The sequence below is a fragment of the Pseudophryne corroboree genome, chromosome 2, assembly GCF_028390025.1.
Source record: "Pseudophryne corroboree isolate aPseCor3 chromosome 2, aPseCor3.hap2, whole genome shotgun sequence".
Classification (NCBI taxonomy): domain Eukaryota; kingdom Metazoa; phylum Chordata; class Amphibia; order Anura; family Myobatrachidae; genus Pseudophryne; species Pseudophryne corroboree.
The window spans coordinates 575,456,852-575,484,084 of record NC_086445.1 but is presented as its reverse complement, the minus strand read 5'-3'; the positions used below and the strand labels follow the sequence as shown (position 1 = coordinate 575,484,084).

The window sequence follows — 27,233 nt, the reverse complement described above, 5'->3', positions numbered from 1 at the left end:
ACCATTATATCTAAAGTTGCATTCGACTATACTTGCACTATGTTTGCTTTATCTTTGAAAATTTAAAGGTAACATCTATCCCTGTGGTGGAGTCATATGTGAGGATAAGAGGTATATTTCCAACCAAGGTCCTCCCTCGCACGGCACCCAGATTATTCTGGGAGGGATTCTGGAAAAGAGGTTGAATATTCCGGAAATATTGCTTGATGTAAGACAATTCGACCTATTTTGAACATGTGTGACTAGCGCATTGGTGATCATATATCTTGTTTTACATATGTGTACCTGGCACTGTGGGGGAATATCTGGCACTGGGGACATATGTGGCACTGGGAGCACAGCCCTGGCACCAAGCATTACCCCCTGGTTACAAGCACAACACCCAGTTCATGAAATCCCTGGCAACAAGCATTACCCCCTAACAACAAGCATGACACCCAGTGCATGAAACCCCAGGCAACAAGCTTGAAACCCAGCACATGATACCTCTGGCAACAAGCATAACACCTACCGCATGAAACCCCTGGCAACGAGCATGACACCTTGAGCATGAAAACTCCTGGCACCGTGCATGGTACCAAGAGCATGAAACCCCTGGCAATGAGCAGGTAATTTAAAAGTAATTAGAAGCCTTACTGTAGGACTTAATGTGTAATGGGCATTGCGGTGTGTGGCATAATGTATCACGGACATTGCGGTGTGCGTCATAATGTATCACGGACATTGCGGTGTGTCATAATGTGTCACAGGCATTGTATGTGTTATAATGTATCAGTGTGTAGCATAGTGTATAACGGGCATTGCGATTCTTGTCATAATGTGTCACAGGCATCACGGTGTGTGGCATAATGTGTCACAGGCATTACGATGTGTGGCATAATGTGTCGGGGGCATTATGGTGTGTGGCATAATGTCTAAGGACCATTGCAGTATGTGGCATACATAATGTATACTGGGCATTACTATAAGGAGGAAAAATGACAAATAATGTAAGGGGCATGAATCAGGATTTTTTTTTCCTGTGCGGGGGGGGGGGGGAGATAATTTTTTGGCTTGGGGGAGAAAGATTTCTAGTTACACCACTGGCTGCATCAGTCCAGTCACAGTGGTGGTGTCCTCTGCTGCCATGTGTCCAGTGCTGATGTATAAGTCCAGTCCAGTGGTGCTTTGTTGTGCTGCATCAGTCCAGTGGTGGTGTCTTGTGCTGCATCAGTCCAGTCACAGTGGTGGTGTCCTCTGTCCAGTGCAGTGGTGCTCTGTTGTCCTGCATCAGTCCAGTGGTGGTGTCCCTGTGCTGCGGTATAAGTCCAGTGGTACTGCCGTATATGTCCAGTGATACTGCCGTATATGTCCAGTGATACTGCCGTATATGTCCAGTGATACTGCCATATATGACCAGTGGTACTGCCATATAATTCCAGTGATACTGCCGTATATGTCCAGTGGTACTGCCATATAAATCCAGTAATACTGCCGTATAAATCCGGTCCAGTGATACTGCCGTATAAATCCAGTGATACTGCCGTATAAATCCAGTGATACTGCCGTATATGTCCAGGGATACTGCCGTATATGTCCAGTGGTACTGCCATATAAATCCAGTGATACTGCCGTATATGCCCAGTGGTACTGCCGTATAAATCCAGTGATACTGCCATATAAATCCAGTGATACTGCCGTATATGTCCAGTGGTACTGCCATATAATTCCAATGCTACTGCTGTATATGTCCAGTGGTACTGTCGTATAAATCCAGTGGTACTGTTGTATAAATCCAGTCCAGTGATACTGCCGTATAAGTCCAGTGATACTGCCGTATATGTCCAGTGGTACTGCCGTATAAATCCAGTGATACTGCCGTATATGTACAGTGGTCCTGCCATACAATTCCAGCGATACTGCCGTATATGTCCAGTGGTACTGCTGTATAAATCCAGTGGTACTGCCAAATAAATCCAGTCCAGTGATACTGCTGTATATGTCCAGTGGTACTTCCGTATAAATCCAGTCCAGTGATACTGCCGTATATGTCCAATGGTACTGCCGTATAAGTCCTGTGGTACTGCCATATAATTCCAGTGATACTGCTGTATATGTCCAGTGGTAATGCCGTATAAATCCAGTGATACTGCCGTATATGTCCAGTGCTACTGCCGTATAAATCGAGTCCAGTGATACTGCCGTATAATTCTAGTGGTACTTCCGTATAAGTCCAGTGGTACTACCATATAATTCCAGTGATACTGCCATATATGTCCAGTGGTACTGCCGTATATGTCCAGTGGAACTGCCGTATAAATCCAGTGATACTGCCGTATATGTACAGTGGTCCTGCCATATAATTCCAGCGATACTGCCGTATATGTCCAGTGGTACTGCTGTATAAATCCAGTGGTACTGCCAAATAAATCCAGTCCAGTGATACTGCTGTATATGTCCAGTGGTACTGCCGTATAAATCCAGTCCAGTGATACTGCCGTATATGTCCAATGGTACTGCCGTGTAAGTCCTGTGGTACTGCCATATAATTTCAGTGATACTGCTGTATATGTCCAGTGGTAATGCCGTATAAATCCAGTGATACTGCCGTATATGTCCAGTGCTACTGCCGTATAAATCGAGTCCAGTGATACTGCCGTATAATTCTAGTGGTACTTCCGTATAAGTCCAGTGGTACTACCATATAATTCCAGTGATACTGCCATATATGTCCAGTGATACTGCCGTATATGTCCAGTGGTACTGCCGTATAAATCCAGTGATACTGCCGTATATGTACAGTGGTCCTGCCATATAATTCCAGCGATACTGCCGTATATGTCCAGTGGTACTGCTGTATAAATCCAGTGGTACTGCCAAATAAATCCAGTCCAGTGATACTGCTGTATATGTCCAGTGGTACTGCCGTATAAATCCAGTCCAGTGATACTGCCGTATATGTCCAATGGTACTGCCGTATAAGTCCTGTGGTACTGCCATATAATTCCAGTGATACTGCTGTATATGTCCAGTGGTAATGCCGTATAAATCCAGTGCTACTGCCGTATATGTCCATTGCTACTGCAGTATAAATCGAGTCCAGTGATACTGCCGTATAATTCTAGTGGTACTTCCGTATAAGTCCAGTGGTACTACCATATAATTCCAGTGATACTGCCATATATGTACAGTGGTACTGCCGTATAAATCCAGTGGTACTGCCGTATAAAACCAGTCCAGTGATACTGCTGTATAAGTCCAGTGGTACTGCCGTATAAGTCTAGTCCAGTGGTGCTGCCATATAAGTTCAGTGGTGCTGTCCTGTGCTGTATATTATTTACTCCAAATAAAGTGGTTATTAATATTTAATCCAATTTTTCTTACAGGGTTTGCCCTGGCGGTGTAGAGGTACGCTCTCCTGTGCGGTATTTTGTTATATAACTCCAGAAAAATAATGGAGAACAAAAATTTGGAGGATAAAATAGGGAAAGATCAAGAACCACTTCCTCCTATTGCTGCTGCCGCCGCTGCTGTTGCTGCTGGGAGTCGATCATCATCCCAGAGGGGAAGTCGGAATACCACTTGTATTACTTCAACTAAGAAAATGACTGTCCAACAGTACTTTGCGAGGAAGATGAAATATGACAGCAGTCATCCTGTTGCAAAGCGGATAACTGAGGCCTTGACAGCTACAAGATGTTGGTGTTAGATGTGCGTCCCGTATCCGCCATTAGTGTAGTAGGACTGCAGTGCCAACCCTAGATGGGCCACATGTTTGTGCCGCACACTTGTGTCACTTAGCTTAGTCATAGAGCTCCCTCATTGCACCTCTTTTACATCTTTGCATGATATGCTGTTTGGGGACTATTTTTTGTTAAGTGCCATCCTGCCTGTCACTGCAGTGCAACTCCTAGATGGGACAGGTGTTTGTGCCACACACTTGTGTCGCTTAGCTTATCATACAGCTACCTTATTGCATGTGCTGGTTGGGGACTATTTTTTTTTTTAAAGTGCCATCCTGTTTGCCACTTCAGTGCCACTCCTAGATGGGCCAGGTGTTTGTGCCGCACACTTGTGTCGCTTAGCTTAGTCATACAGCTACCTCATTGCACCTCTTTTACTTCTTTGCATGATTTGCTGTTTGGGGCCTAGTTTTTTTAAGTGCCATCCTGTCTGACACTGCAGTGCCACTCCTAGATGGGCCAGGTGTTTGTGCCGCACACTTGTGTCGCTTAGCTTAGTCATACAGCTACCTCGGTGCAACTTTTAGGCCTAAAAACAATATTGTGAGGTGTTCAGAATAGACTGGAAATAAGTGGAAATGAATGTTATTGAGGTTAATAATACCGTAGGATCAAAATTACCCCCAAATTCCGTGATTTTAGCTACTTTTATGTTTTAAAAAAAAATCATCGATATCCAAAACCAAAACCAAAACCCGAAGGGGTGGTTTTGGCAAAACCTATCCAGATCCAAAACACGAGCAGGAATACAGATCCAAAACCAAAACACAAAAAGTGCCCGCTGCACATCTCTAGTAAAAGGTGTTAAAGAGACATGTTCATAATGTAGGTGGCATTAGGATCTTGCAAGAGATAGTTTATGGCAAATGTACAATGTGTGGCAGTTGTAGGAAGGTTCTGTGGGTATACAGTACTTCAATTTAAGACCTGGATTTAACTGTTCCATAAAGTGCACCAATGAAAGATTGACCATACATTGCCTGGACTATGGATATACTTATATATATATTTTTTTAAATTCTTTATTTTTCATTTTGCAAATTGAAACAGTTTCCATATAGTGCAGTACGTATGTCCAAAAATAAAACGTAGACATTAGTCTCATAGCGTGGTGATTGCAGTTACAAGGATGTCATCAAGGAGAAAGAAGAAAAAAGGGTTAACAGACATATATATGTCATCCTACACTGTATATCATGCAACAGAAGACATAATATCTGGAATAAAGAGCGCTTCGTAACAGTATCACTCATTAACATAGTAACCATATAATATTTGAGGTAGCAAACAGTTGGAAACAATTAAAATTAAAAGGGGGTGGACAAGGGGAAGAAAGGGAAAAAAGGGAGGGGGGAGTGGATTAGGTCACATATGTAAATCATTCAGAAATCAGAGAGGAGGCATCAGCAAGTTCCATCCTCAGTGTGTATTCAGGGGTGCGTAATCAGCATAGGTCTTAGTGGTCTTGAATTCTATCCAGCGAAGCCAAGTGGCTATATAGTCGGAGTATTTATCTAAGGCGGCAGAGTAAACATCCTCCATATGCATATAGAAATCAATGCGTTGGAACCATTCCCATATTGTCGGCGGGTTAACGGACCGCCAATGTACTGGGAGCACCGCTCTCGCCGCATTATTTAAGTGTTTAAGGAGGGACTTCTTGTAGTGAGACAGGGGGACAGTTGAGTGTGAGAGAAGCCAAAAATCCGGGCCCGTTGGCACTGGACCTCCCAGAATCTCCGCTGATAGTTTAATAATTGTGTTCCAGAAGGGGGCAATCAACTGGCAGTTCCACCAAATGTGGATCAACGTACCAGTATCCCTACCACATCGCCAGTACAGGGGAGAGACTGAAGGGTAAAATTTATGAAGAAGAGAGGGGCACCTGTACCATCTCGTCAATAATTTGTATTGTGTTTCCACAACTTCCAGGCTAGTGGAGCATTGTGCCATAACCTTGCAATGTGTATCCCAATGGATCTTGATTCCCCGATGTAGTAAGTCTTTATCCCAGGCATCACAGAAAGAAGGGACAGCAGGGAAGCAGCCCTGCAGTAGGATTTTGTAAATACCCGACACTACGTGTGATGGGGCCGTCTCCTGATTGCACATGGATTCAAAGGGAGTAAGAACCTTATAAAGGTCTATCGCTCCTTTCTGCGAGGTAATGAAATGGCGCACCTGGAGGTAGAACCAGTAGTCCTTGGTGGGTATATCGCCCGTTGCCTGTATCTCGGAGAATGCTTTGAGTTTGCCATGCGCAAGTAGGTGAACCACCCTTGTCACACCCGCCCTCTCCCATCTAGAAGCAATCGTATTGGACTCTCCCGGGGGGAACAGTGGGTTATCGAAAATAGGTATGAGGGATGTCCGTCTAGACGAGACTCCCATCTTATAACGAAATGTCCGCCATAAAGCTAAAGTGGGCCCCACAGTAGGATGGAATGAGCGGCTAATTTTAGGAGACCAGGGTACTGCCTGTAAATTAAGATTAGTGGAAGAAGCCTCCAGATCAACCCACTGTTTCCTATATGGACTGGGGCGGGACCAATCGACAATCCTATGCAGGAGTGTGGCATGATAGTATGTAGAAATCATAGGCAGTTGTTGTCCGCCCTGAGATTTCAGTCTAGATAAATGGCTATGCTTGAACCTAGGTTTCCGCCCACCCCAAATGAAGTGGCTTATCACCTTGTGTGCTTCAGCTAAAAAGTTAGGGGAGAGTTTCAGAGGGATGGTTTGAAAGAGATATAACAGCCTAGGAAGAATGTTCATCTTCACTATATTTATACGGCCTAGCCATGAGAACCTCTGCGTGAGCCAGTACGCCATCTCCTGACGCAGTTTGCGGAGGAGAGGGGTGTGGTTAATAGCAACTATGGCATTAAGCGTCGAGGGGATTTGAATCCCTAGGTATGTAATATGGGATTTCTGCCATGTAAATTGAAATGATTGCGCCAAAAGGTAAGCCGTAGCAGGTGGGAGCGTAATATTCATTGTCGTAGACTTAGAATAATTCATTTTAAAATTTGATAGGTTTCCGAATCGCGTAAATTCTTTCATAAGGCTGGGTAGAGAAATTAAGGGGTTCGTTATGACCGCCAATAAGTCGTCTGCGAAGAGGGCCAAGCGGTGGTCAATCTTGCCCACCTGCAGGCCCACAATGTTAGGGTTACATCTGATCGCACGGGCCAGAGCCTCCATACATAAGACAAAGATTAAAGGTGACAGTGGGCAGCCCTGGCGTGTGCCATTGGATATCGGTATTGGTTCAGAGAGAACGCCATTCACCCTAACCCGAGCAGATGGAGCTCTATACAATGAGAGAATCCTCTGCAAGAAAACATCTCCCAGACCCAGGCGTCTGAGCACTGCCTCCATAAAGTCCCAGTCCACCCGATCAAAGGCCTTTTCTGCATCTGTGGAGAGGAGCATAAGAGGGACATCATTTGCCTGTGCGTGCGCTATCAGATCAATTACTCTGATTGTATTATCCCTTGCCTCTCTGCCCATAACAAAACCTACCTGGTCAGGGTGTACTATATCTGGTAATAATGGCTTAAGGCGATTAGCCATAAGTTTTGCAAATAATTTGATATCTACATTCAGCAGTGATATCGGCCTATAGCTGGAAGGGAGTGTCGGATCTTTGGATTCCTTCGGAATGACAATATTATGGGCGCTCAGGGACTGGCCCGACAGAGGGGTCGCTGATGATATGGCATTGCAGGCCTGCAGGAGAAGGGGGCGGAGCCTATCCTGAAAGGCCTTATAATATGTGACCGGGAAACCATCCGGTCCTGGGCTTTTACCATTGGGGGAAGACTGTAGGGCGGCCAGCAGTTCTTCCTCAGTGAAAGGATCATCTAGGGCCTGTGCAACGCCTGTTGGGATAGTCGGAAAAGTAATTTCGTCTAGAAATATCTGTATGTCATGTTTATGAGCTATGCGTGCAGACGATGTACGTGTAGAGGTCAGATTATATAAAGCCGAGTAGTAAGTATGAAAAATCCCAGCTATTTCCGTATCAGAGGCATGGGACCGCCCGTCAGCATCTGTGAGTTTAGATATATACGTTAAGGATCTCTGAGCTCTAAGAGCACGTGCCAGAAGTTTACCGGGTCTGTTTCCCCATCTATGGTATTTATGGCGACATTTACGAAATGCCCTGCGGGTACCATCGCTGAGCAAAGTATGAAGAGCTTGTCTCGCCGTTTGGAGTTCAGAAAAAGTGTCGGACGCTAATGTGGATTTATGTGCCAATTCTAATTTTTTAATTTTCTCTAGCAGGGCGGTTCTACACTCAGCCTTTTGTTTTTTCAGATGTGTGCCCAGTTGTATGCATTTACCCCTTATCACACATTTATGCGCCTCCCACAGTGTCACCGGAGAGACATCGCCAGTTGCATTTAAGGAAATGTAGTCCTCTATTGCCTTCTCAATCTGAGCTTGGGATACGGGGTCCCGAAGGAGTTGTTCATTGAACCGCCAGCGCCAGTGTTTGGAAGGTGGATGCCGGAGAGAAAGTGTGAGCGTGACTGGGGCATGGTCGGATAGTGCTATTTGGCCGATGGTTGCATCAGTCAATAGGTCTAGATGTGCATGGCTCACGCAGAGGTAATCTATTCGGGAGTAGGAGTTGTGTGGGGATGAGTAAAAGGTGAAATCCCTATCTGATGGGTGTAGAAGACGCCAAGAGTCAACCAGTTGAAAATCATGCAAGACAGCACTAAACCGTCTGGATTCTCTAAGAGTAGTCCTCGGAGACCTAGAAGAGGAATCTAAGCGGGGCTCAAGGACCCAGTTAAGATCCCCTCCTACCACCAAAGTACCCACCAGGTTTTGTTCAACTAGTTCCAGGGAGTCCCTGAGGAACCGGGTTTGGCCCTGGTTAGGAAGGTAGAGATTAACAAAAGTGAATGTCTGATGGGCTATGGTAGCTCTAACCAGAATCCCCCTCCCATCACCTATTTGCATTTCGGAAACATCCGTCAGTCTCAGATGCTTGGCAAAGAGAATGGCGACACCTCTAGCCTTCGCTCCGGAGTAATCGTTAAAGTAACCATTTAGAAAGTGGCGAGAGCGGAGACCCGGAGAGGCCCCCCTCTTGAAATGTGTTTCTTGTAAGAAAACAACCTCCGCTCCATCGGTATGCAAGGTATGTAGTAGGCCTGACCTCTTTTCAGGGATATTTAATCCTTTCACATTGTAAGAGACGACTTTCAAGCTAGCCATAAAGGAAGGAATGTGGAAACTGACTTACTGAACGATATACCATAGCTACGGCTCCAATATAGTGTAGTACCAAGAATAACCTGAAGTTGGCGGTAGTATGTGAGGGAAGGGGTGGATGGGGAAACACAAGAGGAAAGAAAGGAGGACACGAATAACTCAACGTAGAGAAAGGGAAAAAAAAAACATATAAAACAACATATTATAGCAATCTCTGCATTGAAAGCCATGGGTAAGAACTAAGTATCCCATGGTCTAAAAAATATACAGCAGAGAAGGGGTTTCATAGGGTGACAACGGGCGCAACAATCTTATGATAATTGATTAAATGGGTAGTTTAGAGGGATACGTCATGGCCAGGAAGGAGGCGAGCGAAAAAAAGGGAAACAATCGCCACCTCCCTCCCCGCCACTCAGTCTATTCAATACACACGGAACTCCCTGAGCAGAGTTCGAACGTAACCTCAACCATTAAAATAGCAGTAAGCATTCCCAAAACAGGTTAAGCCCATACATTAAACAAACAGTAAGAAAATCAATGTGAGCTTTCAGTAAGGAAATGCAAGAGAGAAATAAAAGGATATCACAAATGAAAGTGATGAATACATTCACGAGGCTTCAGAGGCATCATCAGTCCTGCCAGCTCGATTGCGTCGTCTGGAGTTGCCCACCTTTCTCCAAGGCTCCCTGCGGGGGAGTGATGTAGTGGGGAGTTGCAAGGGGTCCGTCCAATTAGGTAGTGATATGAACGGTAGGCCCAGTGCAGAGCAGAACGACGGGACGTCTTCATAGTCCTCAAGAACATAACGTGTCCCGTCTCGGGTCACTTGGACACTTAAAGGGAACCCCCAGCGGAACCGGATATCCTTCTTCCGAAGAGCTTCCGTAAGGGGGTGGAGAAGACGCCTCTGCTGTAGAGTTGTCCATGAAAGGTCCTGAAAAATCTGTATGTGATGGCCGTTAAAGTCTATATTCGGGGCCTGTCTGGACTTCTGTAGGATAGTCTCTTTCACCTGAAAATAGTGCAAACGGCAGATGACGTCTCTAGGCCTTTCTGTGGGCGCTCCTTTTGGTCGGAGAGCCCGATGCGCTCTGTCAAACATTATTTGAGAGCTGGGGTCTGCACCAAGAAGGCCGTTGAATATTGTAGATAACGCCGCATCCAGGCCCTGAGGAGGAACATCTTCCGGTAGACCTTTGACCCTCAGGTTGTTCCGCCTACCTCTGTTATCTATATCATCCAATCTACGTCTCATTTCAGCGGTGGTACGTGAGTATCGGGATACAAGGTCATGCAAGTCAGCGAGCTTAGAGTCCGTTTCATCTCTGTGATCCTCCAGGTCAACCACTCTATTTGCTACTTGCGTGAGATCGGATTGGATGGTAGAGAGACTTGCCTGAATAGAATCGTGAATCCGCTTCTCCATGTTGGATAAATCCTGCTGAATGTCTTGACGAGTCGGAAGAGAGCGTAGCTGTATAAGGACTGCCGCCATGTCGGCGGAATCTTTGCTGGCGGCTCCAGATTGGCGTTTTTTGGGGGAAGAGGTCAGGGCCCCAGTATCCTCCATGACGTTTGATGACAGGGATTCAGGGAGGAGCGTAGAGGCAATGGGGTCGGGTACGGGAGTGCCAAATAAAGTACGGAAGGCTGCAGCTTGTGAAGTCACGGGTTTAGCTTTTGATGAGTTGCCAGAGCGGCGTCGCCTTGTCATTTGTCTGAGTGGAGAGAACAGAATCCAGAACAGTGCCTCGTGAAAGGAAATATCAGGACATATCCCAGCAAGTGTTGCACCCCGTTATCCCCTCTGCGCGGCCCGGTCACATTATAGCAGATTACACATCAGGCAGGTATCGGTGGGCATTGGGGTCGGCAGCATGACAGCATACAGAGGAAGGTTGATTATGTCCTCCAGCTGGTCGTCATACAACCCTGGTAAGCAGGCTGTGTTGGTGTCGGTGACCGCTAGAAAGATGGCCGCCCCGGCTCAAGCCTCCCCCCGATTCCGCTGCACCCCCCACTGACGCAGGAGAGCACGGTGTGAGATCAGGGTATAGATGCAGGGGGACGGAGGGCTTAAGTGAGGCTGAAAACAGGACTTTTGATATGTGTGCAGGCAGGAGCCCTGGAGAAATGCAGCCCCCCCAGTTGTCAGCTAAGCCACAGTCCAGGCTTTTACTATGGTAAGGGGGCACCACTGCGATCCCGGAGCAGCAGGTCACTTACCCCCTACTGGAGTGTCCACTCTGAGGTATTTTGCAGCCGTCCCCCGTCTTCCACTGTGTGCCTCCGAGCTGGTGAAGTCCCTGTGGGACTATAAAGCCGCTTCAGGGAGCAGCAGCTCCTTGTACTGGCGGTTTGCCAGGACTCAAGATGGCGCCGCCAGGCTCCGACTCCAGGACTCAGGAGGAGAGGTGCTGTGTTGCCTCCCACAGCATTGGTGACAGTGGAGCTCGGCTTAGTTGCCTCCAGGCCCCCCGCGTGGCAGCGGAGAGCAGAATACCGCCGCCAGAGAGGGGAAGCAGCGTCCGCCGCTGTCAGGATGAGAGGCGCAGCCACGCACCCTCTCCCCCGTTGCACTGGACCTCACACAGCGACCGCCGCTGCCAGCGGTAGGGGAAGCCGCGCTAGGCTGGCAACTCCAGAGCAGTTGAGGGGGCCGCAGGAGGGGGAAAAGCAGGGCCTCCGTCGTCCGGCGTCTCAATCCCGGTCCCGTCGCGTCACTTTCGGTCCGGGCTGTGGCTGACTCGAGTACCCGGCTCCCTCCAGGCAATAAGGCCGCAACCTGCACGGGCACAGGGGGCACCCGCCGGCTCCGCGACCCATTTCACCCAATGCAGGGGGACCCAAGAAGCAGGTGGCGACCCCCAGGAGTCAGAATAGAGGGTATGGAGAGATAAAGGGTCACACTGAAGCAGGAGCCCGGGCCGGACACCTCTGTCTCTCTCCACAGCTAGGCCACGCCCCCAGATATACTTATATTTAAAGTATAAGCTGAGTATTACTAATTTAGAGTGTGACTGTGTAGGTAATGTGAAAGAAAGGGGAATATGGTGACTAGGGTTTAAGTAATAAGTGTCCAGAGGTTAGGTAATGGAATTGGGGATTTGGGGCATAGGTCATATTACATTTCAGTGTCATCAATCATTTAAGGATTAGGTAAAGAAGGGGTGGAATTCAGAATCTGGAGATGTACTAAGCAGTAGAAAGAGTGGAGAAGAGAGCCAGTGGAGCAGTTGCCCATGGCAACCAATCAGCATTTTTTTAGTAACATTTATTATGTGCATACTATAAAATTATACAGAGCAGCTGATTGGTTGCCATGGGCAACTTCTCCACTGGCTCACTTCTCCACTCTTTTCACTGCCTAGTACATCTCCCCCTTAGGGTAGTTGTTAGTAAAGCCTTTCAGGGGTATGAGCAGGGCCAGTTCTTGCCCTTGTGGCACCCCGGGCAAAATGATAGGGGCGTGGCCGCATACGGGGCGTGGTCAGTTACGCCCCCATTTGTGCCCCCTGTAGCGCCGCTGGAAGATTAAAAAAAAAATTCAATGTGTACTTACTATCCCCGCTCCTGATTCCAGACCGCTGCAGACAGCCGCCGGCGCCGCTCCTCTCCTTGGATCAGCATAGACACTAGAGGTCAATTATGTGCCACAATGCTGTGCGGTGCGCGATGACGTCATCGTGCACCGCACAGCAAAGGTCCCCTCCACGAAGGGAAACTAGACGCGTAGCGTCTGGTTCCCTTCACAGCGGGGGACCAGCGGGGGGCACAGCGACGAGGGACCAGCGGGGGGCACAGCGGCGGGGGGCACAGTAGTGGATCTTGCCATAGTGCGGCGCCCTCCGGATGGCGACGGCGCCCTCCGGAAGGCGGCACCCCAGGCAAAAGTCCTGCTTGCCCGTGGCAAGATCCGCTACTGGGTATGAGGTTTAAAACATTGCTTGGGGGAGTATGGGTTAGATATTAGAGATGAGCGGGTTCGGTTCCTCGGAATCCGAACCCGCCCGAACTTCAGGTTTTTTTACACGGGTCCGAGCGACTCGGATCTTCCCGCCTTGCTCGGTTAACCCGAGCGCGCCCGAACGTCATCATCCCGCTGTCGGATTCTCGCGAGGCTCGGATTCTATCGCGAGACTCGGATTCTATATAAGGAGCCGCCATTTTCACACGTGCATTGAGATTGATAGGGAGAGGACGTGGCTGGCGTCCTCTCCGTTTATAGAGAAGAGAGTGAGACTAGAGTAGAGAGAGACACAGTATTTACTTTAGTAATTTTGGGGAGCATTAGGAGGAGTACTACTACTTGCTGAAGTGATAGTGTGACTGTATATCTGACTTGTTCGGGAGACAGTGGGGAGCAGTTAGAGTCTGAGAGCAGGGGTACATATTTTAACGTACAGTGCACACTTTTGCTGCCAGAGTGCCACACTGCCATTGTGACCACACTGACCACCAGTATATATTGTGATTGTCTGCTTAGGAGTACTACTTGCAAGTTGCTGATAGTGTGACCAGTGACCTGACCACCAGTTTAATTAATCACCACCAGTTTAATATATATATATATATATATATACCTTTTGCTGTGTACTCGGCACTCACTTTGACAGGCTAGTAGATGCTGCGGTGCCCTCCTGGAGGCGAAAACCTCTGTACAAGGATATGGAAGAAAGGCGGCACTCAAACAGACTTGTATTGCGGTTTAAAAGTGGTCAGTTTAATCCGACATGTTTCGGGGTAATCACCCCGTCCTCAGGGTCATCATGATGACCCTGAGGACGGGGTGATTACCCCGAAACATGTCGGATTAAACTGACCACTTTTAAACCGCAATACAAGTCTGTTTGAGTGCCGCCTTTCTTCCATATCCTTATATATATATATATATATATATAATTGTATATAATATATATATAATTGTATACCACCTACCCGTGTTTTTTTTTTTTCTTTCTTCTTGATACATACTACTATAGTAGCTTACTGTAGCAGTCTGCGGTGCTGCTGAGCTGACAGTGTCCAGCAGGTCCGTCATCAGTCATTACATAATAAATATATATACCTGTCCGGCTGCAGTACTAGTGATATTATATATATATATATATATTAATTTCATCTCATTATCATCCAGTCTATATTAGCAGCAGACACAGTACGGTAGTCCACGGCTGTAGCTACCTCTGTGTCGGCAGTCGCTCGTCCATCCATAATTGTATACCACCTACCCGTGTTTTTTTTTTTTCTTTCTTCTTGATACATACTACTATAGTAGCTTACTGTAGCAGTCTGCGGTGCTGCTGAGCTGACAGTGTCCAACAGGTCCGTCATCTGTCATTACATAATAAATATATATACCTGTCCGGCTGCAGTACTAGTGATATTATATATATATATATTAATTTCATCTCATTATCATCCAGTCTATATTAGCAGCAGACACAGTACGGTAGTCCACGGCTGTAGCTACCTCTGTGTCGGCAGTCGCTCGTCCATCCATAATTGTATACCACCTACCCGTGGTTTTTTTTTTCTTTCTTCTTGATACATACTACTATAGTAGCTTACTGTAGCAGTCTGCGGTGCTGCTGAGCTGACAGTGTCCAGCAGGTCCGTCATCAGTCATTACATAATAAATATATATACCTGTCCGGCTGCAGTACTAGTGATATTATATATATATATATTAATTTCATCTCATTATCATCCAGTCTATATTAGCAGCAGACACAGTACGGTAGTCCACGGCTGTAGCTACCTCTGTGTCGGCAGTCGCTCGTCCATCCATAACTGTATACCACCTACCCGTGGTTTTTTCTTCTTCTTTCTTCTTGATACATACTACTATAGTAGCTTACTGTAGCAGTCTGCGGTGCTGCTGAGCTGACAGTGTCCAGCAGGTCCGTCATCAGTCATTACATAATAAATATATATACCTGTCCGGCTGCAGTACTAGTGATATTATATATATATATTAATTTCATCTCATTATCATCCAGTCTATATTAGCAGCAGACACAGTACGGTAGTCCACGGCTGTAGCTACCTCTGTGTCGGCAGTCGCTCGTCCATCCATAATTGTATACCACCTACCCGTGTTTTTTTTTTTCTTTCTTCTGGATACATACTACTATAGTAGCTTACTGTAGCAGTCTGCGGTGCTGCTGAGCTGACAGTGTCCAGCAGGTCCGTCATCAGTCATTACATAATAAATATATATACCTGTCCGGCTGCAGTACTAGTGATATTATATATATATATATATTAATTTCATCTCATTATCATCCAGTCTATATTAGCAGCAGACACAGTACGGTAGTCCACGGCTGTAGCTACCTCTGTGTCGGCAGTCGCTGGTCCATCCATAATTGTATACCACCTACCCGTGGTTTTTTTTTTTTTCTTTCTTCTTGATACATACTACTATAGTAGCTTACTGTAGCAGTCTGCGGTGCTGCTGAGCTGACAGTGTCCAGCAGGTCCGTCATCAGTCATTACATAATAAATATATATACCTGTCCGGCTGCAGTACTAGTGATATTATATATATATATATTAATTTCATCTCATTATCATCCAGTCTATATTAGCAGCAGACACAGTACGGTAGTCCACGGCTGTAGCTACCTCTGTGTCGGCAGTCGCTGGTCCATCCATAATTGTATACCACCTACCCGTGTTTTTTTTTTCTTTCTTCTTGATACATACTACTATAGTAGCTTACTGTAGCAGTCTGCGGTGCTGCTGAGCTGACAGTGTCCAGCAGGTCCGTCATCAGTCATTACATAATAAATATATATACCTGTCCGGCTGCAGTACTAGTGATATTATATATATATATATATATATATATATATTAATTTCATCTCATTATCATCCAGTCTATATTAGCAGCAGACACAGTACGGTAGTCCACGGCTGTAGCTACCTCTGTGTCGGCAGTCGCTGGTCCATCCATAATTGTATACCACCTACCCGTGTTTTTTTTTTTTTTCCTTCTTGATACATACTACTATAGTAGCTTACTGTAGCAGTCTGCGGTGCTGCTGAGCTGACAGTGTCCAGCAGGTCCGTCATCAGTCATTACATAATAAATATATATACCTGTCCGGCTGCAGTACTAGTGATATTATATATATATATATATATATATTAATTAATTTCATCTCATTATCATCCAGTCTATATTAGCAGTAGACACAGTACGGTAGTCCACGGCTGTAGCTACCTCTGTGTCGGCAGTCGCTGGTCCATCCATAATTGTATACCACCTACCCGTGTTTTTTTTTTTCTTTCTTCTTGATACATACTACTATAGTAGCTTACTGTAGCAGTCTGCGGTGCTGCTGAGCTGACAGTGTCCAGCAGGTCCGTCATCAGTCATTACATAATAAATATATATACCTGTCCGGCTGCAGTACTAGTGATATTATATATATATATATTAATTTCATCTCATTATCATCCAGTCTATATTAGCAGCAGACACAGTACGGTAGTCCACGGCTGTAGCTACCTCTGTGTCGGCAGTCGCTGGTCCATCCATAATTGTATACCACCTACCCGTGTTTTTTTTTTTCTTTCTTCTTGATACATACTACTATAGTAGCTTACTGTAGCAGTCTGCGGTGCTGCTGAGCTGACAGTGTCCAGCAGGTCCGTCATCAGTCATTACATAATAAATATATATACCTGTCCGGCTGCAGTACTAGTGATATTATATATATATATATATATATATATATATATTAATTTCATCTCATTATCATCCAGTCTATATTAGCAGCAGACACAGTACGGTAGTCCACGGCTGTAGCTACCTCTGTGTCGGCAGTCGCTGGTCCATCCATAATTGTATACCACCTACCCGTGGTTTTTTTTTTCTTTCTTCTTGATACATACTACTATAGTAGCTTACTGTAGCAGTCTGCGGTGCTGCTGAGCTGACAGTGTCCAGCAGGTCCGTCATCAGTCATTACATAATATATATATATACCTGTCCGGCTGCAGTACTAGTGATATTATATATATATATATATATATTAATTAATTTCATCTCATTATCATCCAGTCTATATTAGCAGCAGACACAGTACGGTAGTCCACAGCTGTAGCTACCTCTGTGTCGGCAGTCGCTGGTCCATCCATAATTGTATACCACCTACCTGTGTTTTTTTTTTCTTTCTTCTTGATACATACTACTATAGTAGCTTACTGTAGCAGTCTGCAGTGCTGCTGAGCTGACAGTTTCCAGCAGGTCCGTCATCAGTCATTACATAATAAATATATATACCTGTCCGGCTGCAGTACTAGTGATATTATATATATATATATTAATTTCATCTCATTATCATCCAGTCTATATTAGCAGCAGACACAGTACGGTAGTCCACGGCTGTAGCTACCTCTGTGTCGGCAGTCGCTGGTCCATCCATAAGTATACTAGTATCCATCCATCTCCATTGTTTACCTGAGGTGCCTTTTAGCTGTGCCTATTAAAATATGGAGAACAAAAATGTTGAGGTTCCAAAATTAGGGAAAGATCAAGATCCACTTTCACCTCGTGCTGAAGCTGCTGCCACTAGTCATGGCCGAGACGATGAAATGCCAGCAACGTCGTCTGCCAAGGCCGATGCCCAATGTCATAGTACAGAGCATGTAAAATCCAAAACACCAAATATCAGTAAAAAAAGGACTCCAAAATCTAAAATAAAATTGTCGGAGGAGAAGCGTAAACTTGCCAATATGCCATTTACCACACGGATTGGCAAGGAACGGCTGAGGCCCTGGCCTATGTTCATGGCTAGTGGTTCAGCTTCACATGAGGATGGAAGCACTCAGCCTCTCGCTAGAAAAATGAAAAGACTCAAGCTAGCAAAAGCACCGCAAAGAACTGTGCGTTCTTCGAAATCCCAAATCCACAAGGAGAGTCCAATTGTGTCGGTTGCGATACCTGACCTTCCCAACACTGGACGTGAAGAGCATGCGCCTTCCACCATTTGCACGCCCCCTGCAAGTGCTGGAAGGAGCACCCGCAGTCCAGTTCCTGATAGTCAGATTGAAGATGTCAGTGTTGAAGTACACCAGGATGAGGAGGATATGGGTGTTGCTGGCGCTGGGGAGGAAATTGACAAGGAGGATTCTGATGGTGAGGTGGTTTGTTTAAGTCAGGCACCCGGGGAGACACCTGTTGTCCGTGGGAGGAATAGGGCCGTTGACATGCCTGGTGAAAATACCAAAAAAATCAGCTCTTCGATGTGGAAGTATTTCACCAGAAATGCGGACAACATTTGTCAAGCCGTGTGTTGCCTTTGTCAAGCTGTAATAAGTAGGGGTAAGGACGTTAACCACCTCGGAACATCCTCCCTTATACGTCACCTGCAGCGCATTCATAATAAGTCAGTGACAAGTTCAAAAACTTTGGGCGACAGCGGAAGCAGTCCACTGACCAGTAAATCCCTTCCTCTTGTAACCAAGCTCACGCAAACCACCCCACCAACTCCCTCAGTGTCAATTTCCTCCTTCCCCAGGAATGCCAATAGTCCTGCAGGCCATGTCACTGGCAATTCTGACGAGTCCTCTCCTGCCTGGGATTCCTCCGATGCATCCTTGCATGTAACGCCTACTGCTGCTGGCGCTGCTGTTGTTGCTGCTGGGAGTCGATGGTCATCCCAGAGGGGAAGTCGTAAGACCACTTTTACTACTTCCACCAAGCAATTGACTGTCCAACAGTCCTTTGCGAGGAAGATGAAATATCACAGCAGTCATCCTGTTGCAAAGCGGATAACTGAGGCCTTGACAACTATGTTGGTGTTAGACGTGCGTCATGTATCCGCCGTTAGTTCACAGGGAACTAGACAATTTCTTGAGGTAGTGTGCCCCCGTTACCAAATACCATCTAGGTTCCACTTCTCTAGGCAGGCGATACCGAGAATGTACACGGACGTCAGAAAAAGACTCACCAGTGTCCTAAAAAATGCAGTTGTACCCAATGTCCACTTAACCACGGACATGTGGACAAGTGGAGCAGGGCAGGGTCAGGACTATATGACTGTGACAGCCCACTGGGTAGATGTATGGACTCCCGCCGCAAGAACAGCAGCGGCGGCACCAGTAGCAGCATCTCGCAAACGCCAACTCTTTCCTAGGCAGGCTACGCTTTGTATCACCGGTTTCCAGAATACGCACACAGCTGAAAACCTCTTACGGCAACTGAGGAAGATCATCGCGGAATGGCTTACCCCAATTGGACTCTCCTGTGGATTTGTGGCATCGGACAACGCCAGCAATATTGTGTGTGCATTAAATATGGGCAAATTCCAGCACGTCCCATGTTTTGCACATACCTTGAATTTGGTGGTGCAGAATTTTTTAAAAAACGACAGGGGCGTGCAAGAGATGCTGTCGGTGGCCAGAAGAATTGCGGGACACTTTCGGCGTACAGGCACCACGTACAGAAGACTGGAGCACCACCAAAAACGCCTGAACCTGCCCTGCCATCATCTGAAGCAAGAAGTGGTAACGAGGTGGAATTCAACCCTCTATATGCTTCAGAGGTTGGAGGAGCAGCAAAAGGCCATTCAAGCCTATACAATTGAGCACGATATAGGAGGTGGAATGTACCTGTCTCAAGCGCAGTGGAGAATGATTTCAACGTTGTGCAAGGTTCTGCAACCTTTTGAACTTGCCACACGTGAAGTCAGTTCAGACACTGCCAGCCTGAGTCAGGTCATTCCCCTCATCAGGCTTTTGCAGAAGAAGCTGGAGGCATTGAAGGAGGAGCTAAAAGGGAGCGATTCCGCTAGGCATGTGGGACTTGTGGATGGAGCCCTTAATTCGCTTAACAAGGATTCACGGGTGGTCAATCTGTTGAAATCAGAGCACTACATTTTGGCCACCGTGCTCGATCCTAGATTTAAAACCTACCTTGGATCTCTCTTTCCGGCAGACACAAGTCTGCTGGGGTTCAAAGACCTGCTGGTGACAAAATTGTCAAGTCAAGCGGAACGCGACCTGTCAACATCTCCTCCTTCACATTCTCCCGCAACTGGGGGTGCGAGGAAAAGGCTCAGAATTCCGAGCCCACCCGCTGGCAGTGATGCAGGGCAGTCTGGAGCGACTGCTGATGCTGACATCTGGTCCGGACTGAAGGACCTGACAACGATTACGGACATGTCGTCTACTGTCACTGCATATGATTCTCTCCCCATTGAAAGAATGGTGGAGGATTATATGAGTGACCGCATCCAAGTAGGCACGTCAGACAGTCCGTACTTATACTGGCAGGAAAAAGAGGCAATTTGGAGGCCCTTGCACAAACTGGCTTTATTCTACCTAAGTTGCCCTCCCACAAGTGTGTACTCCGAAAGAGTGTTTAGTGCCGCCGCTCACCTTGTCAGCAATCGGCGTACGAGGTTACTTCCAGAAAATGTGGAGAAGATGATGTTCATTAAAATGAATTATAATCAATTCCTCCGTGGAGACATTGACCAGCAGCAATTGCCTCCACAAAGTACACAGGGAGCTGAGATGGTGGATTCCAGTGGGGACGAATTGATAATCTGTGAGGAGCGGGATGTACACGGTGATATATCGGAGGATGATGATGAGGTGGACATCTTGCCTCTGTAGAGCCAGTTTGTGCAAGGAGAGATTAATTGCTTCTTTTTCGGTGGGGGTCCAAACCAACCCGTCATTTCAGTCACAGTCGTGTGGCAGACCCTGTCACTGAAATGATGGGTTGGTTAAAGTGTGCATGTCCTGTTTATACAACATAAGGGTGGGTGGGAGGGCCCAAGGACAATTCCATCTTGCACCTCTTTTTTCTTTCATTTTTATTTGCGTCATGTGCTGTTTGGGGAGTGTTTTTTGGAAGGGCCATCCTGCGTGACACTGCAGTGCCACTCCTAGATGGGCCAGGTGTTTGTGTCGGCCACTAGGGTCGCTTATCTTACTCACACAGCTACCTCATTGCGCCTCTTTTTTTCTTTGCGTCATGTGCTGTTTGGGGAGTGTTTTTTGGAAGGGCCATCCTGCGTGACACTGCAGTGCCACTCCTAGATGGGCCAGGTGTTTGTGTCGGCCACTAGGGTCGCTTATCTTACTCACACAGCTACCTCATTGCGCCTCTTTTTTTCTTTGCGTCATGTGCTGTTTGGGGAGTGTTTTTTGGAAGGGCCATCCTGCGTGACACTGCAGTGCCACTCCTAGATGGGCAAGGTGTTTGTGTCGGCCACTAGGGTCGCTTATCTTACTCACACAGCTACCTCATTGCGCCTCTTTTTTTCTTTGCGTCATGTGCTGTTTGGGGAGTGTTTTTTGGAAGGGCCATCCTGCGTGACACTGCAGTGCCACTCCTAGATGGGCCAGGTGTTTGTGTCGGCCACTAGGGTCGCTTAGCTTAGTCATCCAGCGACCTCGGTGCAAATTTTAGGACTAAAAATAATATTGTGAGGTGTGAGGTATTCAGAATAGACTGAAAATGAGTGGAAATTATGGTTTTTGAGGTTAATAATACTTTGGGATCAAAATGACCCCCAAATTCTATGATTTAAGCTGTTTTTTAGTGTTTTTTGAAAAAAACACCCGAATCCAAAACACACCCGAATCCGACAAAAAAAATTCGGTGAGGTTTTGCCAAAACGCGGTCGAACCCAAAACACGGCAGCGGAACCGAACCCAAAACCAAAACACAAAACCCGAAAAATTTCAAGTGCACATCTCTAGTTTTTACACCCTTTTTACATTATTTAAGTATCACTTAAATGTATTAAAGGGCTTTTAACCCTTTAACTCACTTTTTTTTTGTAACCTACATCACATTTTCCATACTTATAATGGGAAATGTGATCTGGGACGAATTTACTGTTGAAATCACAGGACAGCACTGCGATATGCAGCCTTTTGCACAGCTTTCCCTGGCAGAGAAAGCTGTGCAGGGACCTGGCAGTGTAATCCGAAGGACACACAAGCTGATCACTGGTAAAAAAATAAATAAATAAAGTAACCCCCCCCCCCTCAAAAAAAAAAACATACTTACCTGTCCAGGAGCCTGTGATCGGTGCTCTTGTGCGAGCTACCGGGTGCCGGGTGCTCCATATGCTGTGCTGTGACCCTCGGTGCAGTACAGTGACATTGCAAAACAGCAGCACAGTTTACAGCACCGGGGGTCACAGCAGCGCACAGGATCCGGTGCCCAGCAGCCCTGCAGGAGCAGCGATGGCCGGCTCTCTGGACTGGTGAGTATATTTACCCGTGAGGGATGTCCGCAGCACAGGGGAGTAGTCTTGACGTGTTTGTGTGTGTGTGGGGAGGAGGGGGGGTTGACCAGGTGGCGGCGATAGTAGCGATGTCAGCAGTGGAGGTGCATGCGCAGCAGGACATCAGGGTATTTTTCCCGAAAAATACCCGATGATGCTGCGGACAGGCATTGTAGGGACAGAGCTCTGTCTCTGCATGCGATAATTGATACATGCGTGCGCAGTGCCCCTACATATTCTTTACCTCACTAAACCCCTTACCCAGAGGTGTAGCTTAGCGCCAGGGTATGTTTTGGCGCCCCCCTCCCCTGTACTGAATTTGGGGCCTAGCCAATATGTGGTAACACGTTACATTTGAAAAGAAACAATATTTAAAAATCCTAAATTGGTGCCGGATCTATTTCTTGTGAAGCTCCGCGTGAAAGTTTCTTAGGGTGACCCATATGTTTAAAATAGGGTCAGTGCATGTCAAAGGCTTTCAACAACAATATAGGGGCATAATAGTATGGACGGTGTAATGGTTAGCATTACTGCCTCACAGCAGTTCTATTACCATCATGGCTCTAACTGTGTGGAGTTTGTATATTCTCCCCGTGCTTGCGTGGGTTTCCTCCAGGTACTCCGGGTTCCTCCCACAATACAAAAACTGGTAGGTTACATGGCTCCCAAGAAAAATTAACCCTGTTCTCTGTAAAGCACTGCGGAATATGTGTGCGCTATATAAATAACTGGTAATAATACATAAATAATGGCTTTATTAGGAAGGTGCATGGTCACAGAATAGTACCAATTCACATTAAACCACACAGTAGTTCCGTTATTCACATTACACCACACAGTTGTACCCCTTATACACTTTACACTATGGTTGAGCCCCTCATAAACGTTACATCGCAGTAGAGTCGCTATGGAAATAGCTGTATTTAACTATTTACTTGTTTAACTAAAACTCTATATATGCCTCGACTGACCTGACCTCACAACCCCCCCAATTCCTCAATGAAAATAAAGCCCCAAATGTGACCCCCCACAGACCTGATAACACCCCAATCTCTGAATGAATGCCCCAAAACTGCCCCCCCAGATCTGATAATTTGCCAATGCCTCGATGAAAATAATGCCCCAGATGTGACCCACCCACAGACCTGAACCCCCCCAAACTCTAAATTGAAACAATGCACCAAAATCCAACCCCCCCCCCCACCTACGATTTGCTAATACCCAAATGCCTCAATGAAAATAATACCCTAGAACTGCCATCTCAGACCTGATAATGCCATTATGCTTCAATGAAAATAATGTCCCAAAATTGTCTGAGGAGCAGAGAGAGCTGCAACGATGCAGCCTGAGGAGCAGAAAGAGCTGCACTGCTGCAGCCTGAGGGTCAGAGAGAGGTGCTGCAGCAGCCTGAGGGGCAAACAGAGGTGACGCACCAGCCTGAGGGGCAGAGAGGTGCTGCAGCAGCCTGAGAGACAGAGTGAAGCGCTGCAGCTTCTAATGCAGAAAGAGATGCTGCTGCTGCTGCAGCAATGTGTAGAGATGTGCCCTGTATCACAGGGCCCATCAGAGCAGCGGCGTAGTGCAGGGGATCTGCGTCCCCTGCAGAGTACAGCGGTGGCCGGCGCTGGGGCAGTGTGTCTGTCCCCAGCGCCTGTCAGTGTGCGGCAACGGCGGGTGTCCGGTGCAGGGATCAGACGTTTCCCTGCACCGGACTGTCAGCGGCGTTGGGTAGCGCCGTGGCCGCAGCGCTTTAAACTTGGCACCAATTTGGCCGCCAATAAGAAGCGCCGCCCGCGGGATTTAAAATCTGGCGCCGTACGCGAGCAAATCACGGCTCGTGGGGCGCCAGCCAATCACAGGAGGGTGCGGTGAGCCAATCGGCGCTCACCGCGTCATAGGCCCCGCCCCCTGGCGTCTGACGTTAGACGCCGGGCGGGAGCCGAGGACGGAAGAAGCCGTGCCGAAGAAGAGTCGTGCGGCGCGAGGAAGAAGATGACGTACTGGAGGGAGTTCCTGAGGCCGCGGTAGAGACCAGAAGGCGCCAGGCTCCTGGAAGAAGATGTCCAGCAGCAGCTGGACGCAGAGAGTCGATGGCGGCGCCGCTGGCCAGGACAGGCCAGCGGCAGAAGAGTGAAGAGGACCGCCGGAGAGGTCACCAGGGGTGGGAAGCGAAAGAGCTAATGAAGCTCCCCCCTGGTGCCTCTCCCATAGGTACTGGTAGGCCATTGGTGAGGGAGCTATCACTCCCCCCCCCCCCCCCCTTTCCTCCCTAGACCACCAGGGATCGGGCATTAGGCCCGTGCGCACAGTCAGGCCACAGGCCTGTGGTGCTGTAGGCGGGCACTAGGCCCATGGGCAACATCAGGCATTAGGCCTGTGGGATATTAGAGGGCATTAGGCTCTAGTTCAGTAAAGTGCGGCCGTCAGGTATATAAGGTGACCCTGGGCACTAGCCCCAAGTCACCCAACGGGCCCCAAGTTGGGTGATGTCAGGCCTCTGGCCTGTGCGCAAATAGGGGCGCTAGGCCCAATAAATAAGTGGTCCCCCAGGTAAACAAGGTGGTACTGGGCACTAGGCCCATGCCATCCTGGTGGGTACAGGTAGGCAGGCCCGCTTGCCTGAGCCCCTAGTAGGCCCAAGTAAGTGTATGGGAGGTGGGTAGGCCGTACGGCACCCACTCACCCGTAGTCGAAGGCAGGTAGGGATTTAAAGAGACAGCACCGTTGTAAGTACTTGGATTGCACTGTGTTTTGTGATGAATGTTGTTTCCATGCAGGGCCAAGTTTGCTGATAGTTTGTGTCTAGTTTGTTGCACCACACACACAGAGCTAGTTTGAGGGCTCTGCCGTTATAGTTAGAGTAGTGGTGTTACAGCAGTATAGAGTTGGGCCCTGCACGGCTGTTGTTTGCCTCCTTACAGGGACCTCTAAGTGCAGAAGAAGTTTGCAGTGCAAGATTGGCAACGGTGAGTAACACCTCTGTCCGTGTGTCCCTTTCAATGTGTGTTTGTCCCTATCTGTTTCCCTTCCTTCAGGGCGAACGGTGAACCTTGCATGCAGGTGCAAGGTTGAATTTACACCTGGTGCGAGAGTACCGATAGGTGAAATTCGGGCTCTGAAGCCGTGCGCCCAGGATGACCTTCACCTAGCCCGAAAGCTCTTTTTCTGTTTCGGAGGGCGTTTCGGTCCACAGTTAGGAGGAACGGCACCCAGCAATCTCCTTCTCCCTAGGTCATCGTGTCCGGGTCCGACTGAAGGTTCCAGGTCCGTTGAAGGTTCCGTGACCTGAAGGTGAAGGTGAGAGAGTGCGGTGCCTGGTAAGTAGTGAGTCTACCTCTGCACAGCAGCAGGCACTACACCGCACCGCCACCCTCTTACAAATGTGGAGAGAAGTGCTGCAGCATCCGGGGCGCAGCGCAGCCTCCCGCTCTCTGGTTTAGCCGTCCCCCGGGTCTCCATGGAAATGGGGGCGTGGCGCGAGTCCACGAACCCCCGGACTCGCAGCGCACCCCGCCCCCAGCAAGCGTTGCCATAGAAATGGGAGTGTGCTGCGAGTCCACGCCCCCTTGGCTCACGGCACCCCCCCATACATCATGGCGGCACGCCCTCAGCCCTGGCCAAAATGGAGGCCCAGTCCGTCGCTGCTGAGGAGTGTATGCTGATTCTTCCCTTGCAGGACTCTTTAAACAAATCGACTTGGGGCCACATCCGTATTTTGCCCAGCCTTGTTCTAGAGGGAGTAATCCTGGCAATTGGCACTATGCATAGCTGATTTAGTCATTGGACAACCTAGGCTCCTGTTTAGGGCCCAGTGGGCCGTAAAAAGTTAGGAATACATTTACCCATTTTTTGGGGGAGGGAGATTAGGGCTTGCACCAGCATGTTTCACCGGCCCCATAGGACTATGTAATATGACATTGCATCATAGTTGCCTACCCTCCCTCATTCTGCAGGACACTCCCTGAAATAGCAGCAATCTCCCTGACTCCCTGAATAGACCAGCAATCTCCCTGATTTCACCTTAACCCCATTATGTATGCAGCTGTTACATTCTTGGGGGAAAAAATAAATCAGAGATACATACATTCAAATGGGGTCATCAGCGCCATTTCCCTGCATTTGTTATAAGGCACAATGATCCCTATGGCTACATGCGATTTAAATAAGGTTTCTCGTGGCCACTTACAGTATATGGAACCGCTTGCAAAACACAATACCCGAGCAAATTCTGCAAAATATCATTGTCTTTTCTTCAACAAATAGATCTTACTAACTTTGGGGCTCATTTACATTTGGATGTAAGTCATTTTCATGACACGCCTCTCAGATGTAGCAGTACACGTCTGCGCTGATAGGTGTTACTTTCACAATCTCCCTGAAATGCTTTTTCAAAAGTAGGCAAGTATGCATTGCATTATATATTTGACACTTAAAGTTATGTAATATACTGGACAATAAATATGCTAGGGCTGTATAACATATTTGGCAGATGTCTGTTTTCTAAGTTTAACTATTTCTCTTTATTGTTTTACTGGTTATTAAAATATATTAACTGGTTATTGTAACATATTACCAGCTAGTAATATATACAAAAAAATAAAGCATGAGTAGTACCTGATACCAATAGTGGGTGGGGGGTTGATCATTTAGGATTAAGTTGCAGCCCTAATACCCACCATGAACTCCCTTTCAAACCCAAGGAAAATGTGAGGTAATCTGTCCATGACTTAAAGCCTGGCTGAAATTAAACTAGATCATACTGTACAACAGGACAATGATCCTAAGCACACCAGAACAGGGCCATACTGTAATTGTGTAACCGATGTCACTAGCCAGGGCAAAGCCAAGGATATGGCTCTGTCACAGCCCGATGGTATCTGTATTGTGGAGGAGCACCACACAGCCTGGCAAGCCGCTCTGTGCATCCTGCGTATGCGTCCTGCACCAACGTTCCTCTCCGAGACTCCACTTTTGTGATGTCATGGCAAGTGTCAGCCCAGGGCACAGTAGTGCCCTG

At 47.4% G+C, this 27,233-nt stretch overlaps 1 protein-coding gene across 4 annotated transcripts in view; it reads left to right on the top strand.

The window, feature by feature from the left end:
* Nucleotides 1–27,233, top strand: part of C2H1orf216 (chromosome 2 C1orf216 homolog) — a 273,069-nt gene that overhangs the window by 32,968 nt on the left and 212,868 nt on the right. The window contains exon 2 of one of the 4 annotated variants that reach the window (XR_010231294.1): nucleotides 3,366–4,820. The exons of the other annotated variants lie outside the window; for them this stretch is intronic. The gene's annotated coding sequence lies outside the window, so the exon portion shown is untranslated. Of the gene's footprint in view, nucleotides 1–3,365; nucleotides 4,821–27,233 lie in introns of those variants that run through there. 4 annotated transcript variants of the gene reach the window in all.